We start from the raw sequence: 12,773 nt of genomic DNA, 5'->3' as shown, positions 1-12,773 counted from the left end.
TTTAAATGAATTGATTAATAAAGATAATCAGTCTGAAAAATATATCCTCCAATAAATTCTTTTCTTTCCCTTGGTTTTTGTCTAATATCTATTGCTGAGACTACTTGCCATCATGTTTAGCCTTTTTTTTTTAATTTTTTTTAATGTTTATTTATTTTTGAGAGAGAGACAGAACATGAGTGGAGGAGGAACAGAGAGAGAGGGAGACACAGAATCCAAAGCAGGCTCCAGGCTCTGAGCTGTCAGCACAGAGCCCGACGCGGGGCTTGAACCCACGAACTGTGAGATCATGACCTGAGCCGAAGTCAGACACCTAACTGACTGAACCACCCAGGCGCCCCTGTTTAGTCTTGACCTCTAAACAAAGAGGTAATTAGTAAAATATTTGCTCATGCATAGTGGTCTCCTCACTTCTTTTAACCTGTCAGAGCAAAATTTTTACACCTCAGTGGATCTGTATTTCCAAACACATATCAGAAAAAAAAACATATTTAATAATAGACACTCTTAACATAAACCAGTACAAGGAGATCTTACTGAAAAATAGTAGAATAAATTGAAATCTGAAAACACCATATGCAAATATAAAATGATTAAAATTAAGGAATTAATTATATTAACAGAAGTTTAAAATATTATATAGAATGTCAGGAATTTCTTGAGTTATACCTAAACTTATTTTTATCTATGCCTGTGGGAGTTTACTGATCTATTGCACCTCCTTATACTTCTGGACCTGAAGAATATACTATGAGTATATTCTGATTCATAATAACTGAAGCTCCTTTAAGTTATCCCTTAGATATTCCTCTTCCTCATTCCAATTCTCAACAGATTTTTTAATGGATTTCAATTTTAGGCATAGCTATTCACATATTTAGTTCAATTCATTACTTTAAACTCAAAAGATTATTTCACAAACTTCTGGGATCCTCTTTCATAAATGATAGTCCATGAGTGTAGCTGAACTCTATTATACTCTGATGACCTTATAAGAAATTATTCTAGTTTCTGATGCCATATAACAACCCCCTCCAAAACTTAGTTCTATAAATTGGCTGACTGGTTCTTGCTTGGGGTCTGTGATTACAATTAGATGCAAGCCATAAATATTGTCGTTTGAAGGTTCCACTGGACTACCTGTCTGAAATGGCTTTTCTCTCACAAGTCTGGTACCTTAGCTGAGAAGGCCAAATGCTGTGAAGCAGACTGGCATCTCTCTCTCTGCATGGGGCTTTTCCATGTGGCTAGTTTGGACTCACTCATGGCATGCCAGGCTCAGGAATGTCAGGTTTCTTGCATGGTGGCTGGCTTCCCCAGGGGTGATCCTTCTGAGAAAGCAAGAGAGAAGCTACTAGGCTTCTTATGACTTGGCCTTAAAAGTTATTGTCATTTGCAATTCAAATCAAAACTTGTTAAAAACTTTTTTTAAATTAAAATTAAAACAAAATAAATTTTTTTTAGATTAAAAAAAAAAGTTACACAGGCACCTGGGTGGCTCAGTCAGCTAAGCATCTGACTCTTGATTTTGGTTCAGGTCATGATCTCATGGTTCATGAGTTCAAGCCCCACGTGAGGCTTCGTGCTGGTAGCATTGAGCCTGCTTGAGATTCTCTCTCTCCCTCTCTCTCTTTCTTTCCCTTTCTCTCTCTGTCTGTCAAAATAAATAAAATTTAAAAAGAAGTTACATATAGTTCCATTGCATTCCATTGATTCTACAGAGGCTGCCTAGATGCAACATAGAGGAGTACTACGCAGAAGTATGAATGCCAGGAGGCACAGCTCACTGGAGCATCTCTCAAGAAGGTCTGCCATCTTTCATAACCTCTTAAGCCAAGAAAAAAATTTAAACCAAAGATTCAATAACATCCTCTATCACATACAAAGAGTAATTTTCACACGAGGCTCTAGGTGTGCTATATAATGGAGACACGCTCTATGGTCATTATTAGTTTATGCTTGTTGTTCTGGTTTAGCACATTGATTTCCTGAAGGAGTCGTGGTATCTTGACTAAAATGCTGTTTAAAACTCAAAGTATTTCAAGATGCACTCACTGAATACCTACTATATGCTAAATGTTAGGTATACACAAATTTTAAAAATGCTGTCTTATCTTCAGAGTGTTTAAGATAAGGACAGACAGAGCATGCAGTTTTTACATCTCAATTTCCCCTTGGACAGTTCCTTATATAGTTTTTCCAAAAAAATTTTTTTTCTCAGACCCTCACATTTTATCTGGAATCTTCTTCATGCTGAAAAGAAACTATCTTTCAGGTCCAAAAAGAGTTTAGCAAATGAAACAGTACAAGTGATAAATGTCAACTGTTACTCCTTCTTTCCTTCCTCTATATGATTTCAGGTGGGATTTATTAAGAGAAGATGTATTTCTTCTTCTGGGTCACGAAGAACATTTTTTTATCTGTAACCTCCAAGGAAGCTCATGGTGAAATAGATAAAATGTCAGAAATAATTAAGAAAAATGCAGGGGTATCCAACAACCTAAAATTACACCTTTTGGTGAAGCCTAGTTTTCATCTCCTTGGTCCCTTGACAGATATAAACACCAACTTATCACATTCTTTAGATGATGGTGTGTTAAATCAATGTGGATGAACTCATGGTAGAGTAAATGGGAAGGATGAAAAAGAAATTCTCTTAGCAATCAGAGGTCATGAGATCTAGGAGGTCAATATACACTATGCAATAGATACAAGATCGAGAAGCCTTCAGCATTATATAAAAAGCCTCCTAAATCTCTCTCGACATTTTCACTAGTTTCAATCATACTTCCACTTTCATCACCTTTTAACCTAGTATTTTCTTTAACCACAAAAATTGCTTTTTTAAACACATGTTTCAGTCTTTCCCTTTCCCTCTCAGTATTAGTGCTTAGATCACTATGGTAGTAAAATCAGCACACAGGGAAAGTGGACTGCCTGTATCAGAAGCGTGACACCTCAGCATCACAGACTCTCCTTTGTACACACCCAGCACCTATTTTCTTACCTCAGTTGAAATACTCTTACTCTAGATATATAACATGATTATAATGAAATGCACTTAGGAACCAGTTTTGTTTCTGATTGGCCATGATAAATAGATATGGACCACTTATTAATATTCTATTAATTATTTGAAGCACATACTACTAAAATCTTGGACCAAGTAGACAAATTGCTGCAACTACATTAATTGGCCTATCTAGAATTTTTAATTACTCATTAGTAGTGGTAGTTTTAGTCAAATAGATAAAAGCATTCAAATATACCGGTGTCAAGCACGTTGCGGAAGTTGCCCAAGGTAAGCATAAATTTAGCTCTGCTCTCCCAAGCCATGCATTTTACACAGGCCGGGTCAGCCTTAGACTAACCCTGTCTTCGGATGGGTAAATATGTTTAATTCTAAAAACGATATTAAATATTCCATTTGCCTGTAGATATAAACAACAGTTTCCAATATTAGCTCTATAATCACTAAAGGTATATAATTGGCCTTAGGTCTCCTTTTCTGATAAACTTGGATAGGGGAGAAATTATTGGCTTTTAAGTTTCTAGAGATACCAGTGATTCTAAGGCTGTATCTGAATAAAAATTCCAATTAATGTGATCTACAATAACAATATTTTATTACATCTCGTGCAGCAAAGTTGCAGTATTCATTCACAAATATATTTTTGTATATATTCTATAATATCTTGGATACCTCACAAAAATTGTCTTAAGTGAGGAACTAAAAGCTATATCCTTGTGTCCCGAGATATGTATTTTGGATACACAAGTAAACTCTTACTCTTACTCTATTTGCAATTAGAAAATGCACCTTGAGGTACTCAAGACCACATTATGTTTTTAACACGTTCACCTTCAATTTTTTTTTAATTTATCCTCCAACCTTCAAATTTTTAATTCAAGTTTTTATTTGGCAACCATGAGATATAAAACAATGTGGAATATTTTAAGCTAAATACATACTTAAGAGACATTTTTGACATTTAAAATATACATACTTTAAATAATAATTTAAATGAAAGTATATTTTTGGAAGTTGATTTTCCATATTCATAAGTGTGTACATGTATGTACATGTTAAACATATTTTATATACACAAAACTCAATATATTGCTATTTTGTATTTTTTCTTGACAATTAATGATCATATACATTTGAGGTATGTAATTTGATGATTTGATATACCTACATATTGTGCAATAATCATCACATTCAAGCCAATTAACATATCCGTCACTTGAGATAGTGATCTCATTTATTAGCAAATTCCAAGTACAAAATGAAGTGTTGTTAACAGTAGGCACATTGGTGTACATTAGATCTCCGGAACTTACTCATTTTGCATAACTGCAACTTTGTACCTCCTGACCAACATCTCTGAATTTACCTCTCCCCCAGCTCCTGGACACTACCAGCCTTCTCTTTCTTTATGTGAGTCAACTATATTAGATTCTACATATAAGTGAGATCATGCAGTATTTGCCTTTCTACGGTGGGCTTATTACACTTAGCATAATGTTCTCCTCAGTTATTCATGTTGTCACAAATGATAGGATTTCCTTCTTCTTTCAGGATGAGTAATATTCCTGTGTGTGTGTGTGTGTGTGTGTGCATGCGTGTGTGTGTGTGTGTGTGTGTGTACTACATTTTCTCTCTTTATTCATTCATTCATTCAGACATTTAGGTTGTTCCCATATCTTGGCTATTGTGAATAATGTTGAAATGAACATGGGAGTGTAGAAATTTTTTCAAGATCCTAATTTCATTTCCTTAGGATTTATACTGAGAAGTGCTCCACAGTGTATCTGCAGCATTCCCATTTTTCTCCAGAGCTCTCCTAGAACTATTTCCATTGGCATGTAGTTGTTTATTCATTGTTCTTGTTTTTGTTGGAAAAGTCCTCCTAGTCTGCCATCTTGCTGATGTCACTCCTCAATTTACCACTATTTAATATTGATTTATTGGTAAATGCCAATATTTTCCAGGTTATCATTTTTAAGCTACCATTAAATATACCTATTATTATTTGCCAATTTTATTGCTTTTACTCTATCCCTCCACTATGGGAGGTGGGGAGGTTGAAGACTCCAGATACTCCAAAAGGCAGGTTCCAAATGAGTCACCATGTGAGGAGATAGTGAAAGGAAATGATTGTCTTGGCAACTGAAACAAAATTAATGCTGTCGATTCCGACCCTTGTATATGATAACTTTAGAGTTCAGCAGTTTTCAGGGGTACTCCAATACTAAGTTAGATGTCTTATTACTAATGGAAATTTATCAACTGAGTACCTTTTTTTTTTTAACTGAAGTGTAGTTGATATACAATGTTAATTAGTTTCAGTTGTACAACATAGTGATTGGAGAACCCTGTTGCTTGCAAGTGTCGTCACCATACAACTTGCTACAGTACCATTGACTGTACTCCCTATGCTGTATGTTGCATCCCTGTGACTTATCCATTCCATAAGTGGAAGCCTGGACCTCTCACTCCCCTTCTTATTCATGAGTTGTGTCTTTTCAACTGTAATTTTGCTTGGGGTACTTTGACCATACAACAAGATCCTCAGTTATTCCAGCTGAACACTTAAATAGCAATTTAATCTGTGAATAAGGGTGTTTCGAAGAGAAAATTGAAAAATTTTATCTTCTGTGCCTTATTCCAACATTTTTATGAACTCTAATATTCAAATATTTTCCCAATTTCAAGTACTATAATTTTTTGAAAAGAAATCATAACATGTAGAAAAATCTAAAAATTCATCATTCTTATTTTGCTACATTTTATTCCAGTATTTTCCACATGCATATTTTGGAAAAGTGCCATATTTTTCTCTTTTTCTCACTTATTCTTTCTCTCAGGAATATGTTTCTTAACAGTTTATCTTATCACTGTGACCTTTTTAATGGCAGTGTAATACTGTATCAATACCATTACTATTATACTCAATGTATTTGAACTATTATGTTATGGTTAATTTGTATTATCGTATCATTTCTTATTTAAGCTATTGCAAAATAATTGTATATAAGTATTTTTCTGTGTCTCTATTTCCTTAGAATATCTTCTTAAAAGTGGAATGTGGGATCAACCAGAATATCATTTTTCAGTTTTTCTTACATATTGTCAAATAACTCTCTAAGATTCTAGAATAATTCTACAGTCTGAAATGTTTTCACCAGTTTATGCTCCTTCCATCAAAATAAGGAAGCTCTAATATCATCATAGTCTATTCAACACTGGGATTTGCCAGTAGAGTATCAATGGGAGCATGTTGAAATTCATTTCTTTATTAGGGGGCATTGAGCTTATTTTTATTCTTTATTGAATATTTATATTGATTTTAAGTAAATTATAAATCTTCAGCTCTCATCTACTTCTCTGTTGATGTACTTACAATTTTCATTTTCCCTTTTAATTTTTAATATCAAAAGTTTTTTTTTAATTTGGTATAAGTCAAATTAATTTCCTAGTGTCTAGACTAGACTCTTCCTACCGTCTTTCTTCATCTTTATGTTTATTTGTTTTTCCTTTTTAAAATTTTATTAACGTTTATTTATTTTTGAGAGAGCGAGAGAGGACACAAGCCAGGAAGGAGCAGAGAGAGAGGGAGACACAGAATCTGAAACAGGCTCCAGGCTCCGAGCTATCAGCACAGAGCCTGATGTGGGGCTCGAACTCATGAAAGGAAAGATTATGACCTGAGGCAAAGTCAGATGCTTAACCGACTGAGCCACCCAGTTGCCCCCCTCTTTATGTTTAGGCAATCCTTCTCAAGCCCAAGATTAAGAAAAGAATGCTTTCGGGGCACCTGGGTGGCTCAGTCGGTTGAGCTTCCGACTTTGGCTCAGGTCACAATCTCACTGTCTGTGAGTTTGAGGCCTGTGTCGGGCTCTGTGCTGACAGCTCAGAGCCTGGAGCCTGCTTTGGATTCTGTGTCTCCCTCTCTCTCTAACCCTCCCCTGCTCATGCTCTGTCTCAAAAATAAAAAAATAAAACATTAAAAAAATTAAAAAAAAGAAAAGAATGCTTTCTATTTTTTTTTCTCCTGAGTACTTCATGATTTTGTTACATTTAACTTTAATTTATGGGATTTATTGTAATGACAGGTTAGATGAGAAGGCCTCAACTGGGCCAGTGCATCTACAATAGTTCATTTAAACCACCATGTCAATTCCATGAAATAGACATCACTCTTCTTCACAGAAAACAGAGAGAAAGATTTTATTACAGATGGTCAAACGTCTAGTAAGTGGTGTGCTTAACTGTTATAATCCACAATCATATGAATAATAATCTTCTCAGCAGCTTTATTGATACAAATTAGCTTTCCAGAAGAATTTCCTGGAGGACTGCCTAATCAGACTTGATTATGAAACTTTGCAATTAGTTGGTTCCAGTCTCTGCATCATGCAACCAAAATGCTTCCTTTGCCTTTGATGAACTTCACCAGATGGCTGCTCTACTGTGTACTGCTTTTCACTAGAGACTAGTATTACCATTTTACTTCTAGTATCAACACTAATATCTGCTTATCTACTTCTTTCAAGCATAGAACAGCCCTTTCTCCTTGTTTCATATAGGCTCAGGAGGGCAAATATCAGGAAATAACTTCTCATGAAACTTTGCTGAATGTTTAGAAACAACGGGAGGGAAATTCAAAACAGAAGACAATAGTACACAAGTCCAGGTGGTCTCACTGGAATGGCCCTGACTTCGATAAACTAGAAGATCTCTCCCCTACTACTAGAAGACAAAACTGAACTTTACCACTTGAAGGGGCAGTTCACTCCCAAAACTGCCACCACCAATAGGGCTCCAGGCATCTTTGTGTTTCAGTCTAGGCTAAAGTAACTCCTGACCCTAAAGGGAGGAGAAAAGTTTTCCCTTTACTCACTCACTCGCTCATGAACTTGAGTCTTGATTCCCTGCCCCAGCATTCGTGTCTTCATAGTATAATTTAAAGTGGGAATATACGTTACCTTCCAGGGGAAATTCTATCCCTAAAACACACCCAGGTCTAATCTATCTACTGTGGTCCTATGGCACCAATAAAAAGACTTAATACAGCAATCCAGTACCTCCAAAACTAGGTTATTAAGACTCAAGCAATACATAGACAATATTAGTTACTAGATTTAGCCATGCCAGGTTTGCTCAGATTTATTTTCATACTTTTCTAATCAGCTATCTAACACAGTTTGTGATCTATTCCGACTATCTTTATCCGTGTGGAAAAAGCAGCCTCCCCTCTAATCAATGACTTAAACAAATTTATGTTGCTCACAAGTTTGTCTATAATTTCTGCAGGACTTGCTGTGGCAAACTTGTCTCTCCCTTGTTTTGCATGAACAGAGATGGCCTGATTGCTGGGAACTAGAATCGTCTTAAGGCTTATTCAGTTACGTGTCTGGCAGCTGTTGTTGTCTGTCAGTTGGGATTTTGACTGCTGCTACCAGGCAGAACACCTACACATAATCTTTTGATGTGGCTTAGGATATTGTGTTTGGGTTCAAAGGGTGAGTGTCCCAAAAGGCAGAGAGCCAGGTGGTAGCCATATTACTTTATGAGGTAGAATCGAAAGTCATGTAGCATCATTGCCACCACATCTTATTAAATCAAAACAGCCACAAAATTCCACCTAGTTTCAAAGAGATGGGAAATAGGCTGTAATTCTTCACTGAGGGATGACAAGGCTCTGGAAAAGTTTGTGGGGCCAGAACTATTATTGTGTCTGATTTTACGAAATACAATCTGACACAGCCTTCCCTCTGGTTACAACATCCACATTCATAGCACATGTGAAATAACTTCCTTCTTCCCTCAGCCCCTCCCTCAAATCTCATCCCATTATCATTTCAGGTTCAGTTCAAATTTAGATTATGTTCACTTGCATAGGAGACTCCTCAGTGTGTGGTTTTTAAATATCAGTTCCTGAGAATAGTTCTTCTCAATTAAGAAAAGAAACAAACTGTAAACTAAATAGATAAGTTATCAGCTTCCAACACACCCAACATACAATGACAGGACATGCATTAGACAGATACTGGATACGCTTTTATTTAAAAAGAAGTGAAAGAACAAACCCAGATCAATCCCTGATCCACAGAATTCTGAAATGTTGGAAGTCATGTGTTGATAGTCCCTTGAGTGGTGACTTTTATCTATTTTATTTAGGGAACTTTTGTTTATTAATTTATCAGCTTCTAATATTTAAAATGCATAGAGTGGGAATGCATTAATGGATAATTTTGTGATTATAATAATATAAATATGTGTTTTAGGGGTGCGTGGATGGCTCAGTAGGCGGAGTGAGGCAGAGTGTCTCTTGATTTCAGCTCAGGTGATGATCCCAGGGTCATGGGATTGGGCTCCATGCTAAGCATGGAGCCTGCTTGGGATTCTCTCTCTCTCTTTCTCTCTCTCTCTCTCTCTTACTCTGACCTTCTCTCCTGCTCACACTCTCTCTCTCAAATTAGAAAAAGATGTGTGTTTCAATTTGGGAAAAGGTTCAAGGAGGAATTCAAAAGCAAAAAAATAGAATCAATAATCCAAATACGAATAAATACTTGAAATCAAAATGATAAATACAACAAAAATAAATTACAACATAAATAAATTAAAAACACAACATAAATTAAAATCTGCTTATAACTTTAAGTGTATTTTGAAACTTAGTACGTGAATATAAGACCAAAAAAGTATGGTAGTCGTGTTTTGTTTTTGTTTGTTTACCTTAGGTTTGTTTTACTTTATGTTCTCCTGCGGTTTACTAAAGGAATAAGAAATGAAACCAACACATTTTGTAGAGTATAATATAAGCTCTTTAGAACTCTTGAGGATTGTGAGAATCTGGACAAGCTCATCCTCAAAACAACTGAAAATTAAAAATAGAATTACCAACATTTAAAAATTTACTTTCCTTCAAGTGAAAATATTTCTAAAATATAAAGTCTCCTGATTTTTTTGATGCAGCCTTGCTCAGTTAAGATCATTAGTTTTACTTTATTCAAATAAATACAAAATTCTTGTATCAGATAATAATTTCAAAATCTGTGGAAATATGAAGTTCAACCTTTTCCTTTATCTATTTCTGTGAAACAATGATTACCATCCTTATTAAATGGCTAAGTACACTGAGAGGCAGACTAAGCCAAATAGAGATATGAAAAGTTGAGTACAACTTACATAAACCAGTATGACAGTTCCAACTCTGTTTCAGAAATTAACACATGGACATAAGAAAAAAAAAACAAAGTCTGATGTCCAAGATTATTTTACTTTATCCCCTTCTGGAATCTACTGTAGGCAAAATAAATCATGAAAATGAAAGGGCTGCTATAGGTTTTGAAATTTTGAACACTAACACTTTCCACTAATACTCATAGACCAGGTCATGGCAGCCCCCATGTAATTTGTTATTTCTAAGTTTGACTTTCAAGCTGGATAACTAAGTTCAGGGCATTGTGAATGAAGCAAAAATAAATCATTTTCAATAAAATTAATGAAATAAATCTTCTTTGAGCAGTAGCTCCAGAGCCTTTTTGATAAGTAAAAGTCAATTTGAACTTTGCCTGATCAACCGGTTTTCTTTGCAGGGGTCTTACTTGCTTGGTTCATGTTTTGTACCGTGTTTCAAATAGGTATTATCTCAAGGTGGTTGGAGCTAGAATACACTGTTTGTGGCTGTGTGAGTACATATTTTTGTAAAATATTTATGGCAGAGTACTTAAAACACCATTTTGTAGTGAGAGTAGAGAAGGTATGAAATAAACTCGTATTCATTCTTTGAAATTCAGTTTTCCAAATGCTTAGTTCTGGAAGGGGACTGAAGTCTGCATTTTGTTTCTGAGGTTTCCAGATTCCCTTCTGAAACTCTGCCATCCCAGTCACACACTGGAGAGTAACGGCCAGTGCATCTTATGGCAAATGTACATTCCTCAACCCTTCAGTGCCCACTGAATATCTTCTAGACTGGTTTCATAGGACACCAAAGCAGAAAAACAGCCAACCTGCATGATCCTGGAAACCCTAAAAACAACAAAGGATAAGACAGTAATTTATGTACTCAATGCCCCTCTGTCCTATTCAGCACATTTTGTAGAGTAGCTCATTTTCTAAAGCACTTTGAGAGGTCACCTTTAATGAAATCAAAGCTTTTAAGGGGAAAGGACTGATGATATTGCAGTCCTGATATTCTCTCTCTACCAGATGGGCATAGTATTAGATGCTTAACTTAGCACAGTGTTAGCTGCAAGATGCATGAGTTCCAAAATGATTCTAAGTGTTCATTTAACATGAGGCTTCCTTTGAGAAAAGGCTGCCAGTGGTGCATAATTGTGCCAAATGTGCAGTAGTTTCATAATGTGGGCTGTAATCCACTAGGAGCTAAATCCTGCTATTACTCTCTTTAGGGAGACTTCTAAAATTCTGCTCTTCTTATTGTGAACAGTAACCTGGAATAGTCAGAGGTTATTGGAAATCTCCTTAAAAAATTGCTACACGTGTGTTGAAGCTTTCTTAACGTAAGTCACAATAACGTGTTTATCAATAGGGCTATCCCACAAGATGGAGCATGCAGCATATAGTTTCTTCTTCTCTAATAAGTTATTCTTTTGTTTTATGTATTCTGCTTTAGTTACAATCAAATTGACTCTTAAAGATTAGTCATTGCCTTCTTCAAAAACTGCATTTGTGTGTGTGTGTGTGTACTGGCAGGGACCCTATTTCCATGGTATTGGTGATACAATGGAATCTGGCCTTCTGAAAATGTAGATGTGTGCAGAAGCACGCCTTTCACATGCGATTTCAATTCACTGATGACATATTTGTACTTGTGAGCGTGTGAATGCATCTGTAGCTATGTGTGTTGCAGTGTTGACATTCACCCATCGAAGGAGCAAACCCAGGAACCATTTCCCAGAGCACTGCCACATTCTGTAACTGTTCAGGCAGGAAGTGAAAAGTTCCTTATCTAACTGAACCAACCAGGGGCCTTTAAAGGAAGCAGAATGCAATTACCCAAATTGAAATTTGGCTAGGACACTGCAGCTAGGGACTCCACTCTTCCAGAAAATACCAGGACTCTGGTTTTATGTCTTATCTGAAAGTTGTTGCCCATAGTCAAAAAGTGCCTTGCTTTCATACTTTGTCAGGCAACCCAGAGCTGAAGCTGCCATTAAAAAAAAAAAAAAAAAAAGTAATTGGACCAGTAGTAAAATGGTGCAAACAGTCCTGATAGAGGCAGGTGTTTTATTTTTTAAAAGACAGAAATAAGGATTTTGCTTTTCTTAGACCAGTTCTCTGTGCATTTCTTGCTTCCATGACTAATGAATATTGCATCCAGATACCTACGATTTGTCATGAAAATTAACCCCGTCTCTTACCAAAGCAAATGAAGATAAACAATAATTTCATTCTGTATCTTTTCATATAATTTGTATTTAGAGATAGTACATTTTAAATTTCTGATATTAGTAGAGCTTCCATATACCATCAGGTAATTAAAATATTAATGAATTTATATGCAAGGATTTTAGTAAAACAGATTCAAGATAATAATTGAGAATGATCATTATTAATAGAGATAAGATGCATGATAAGTATCTAATTATTAACTAAAGCAAGTCTTCATAATATTTAGTGGGAAAGAATTATTTGACACTACTTAACCATAACCTAAATATATTTCAATATTCAATATATTTCAATTGACATTTCTAAAATAACACAATTTCAGTATATGTTTCAAACAGACCTAATA

Source organism: Lynx canadensis, chromosome C2 (assembly GCF_007474595.2).
Source record: "Lynx canadensis isolate LIC74 chromosome C2, mLynCan4.pri.v2, whole genome shotgun sequence".
Lineage (NCBI taxonomy): Eukaryota > Metazoa > Chordata > Mammalia > Carnivora > Felidae > Lynx > Lynx canadensis.
Note: the sequence above shows the minus strand (reverse complement) of the source record.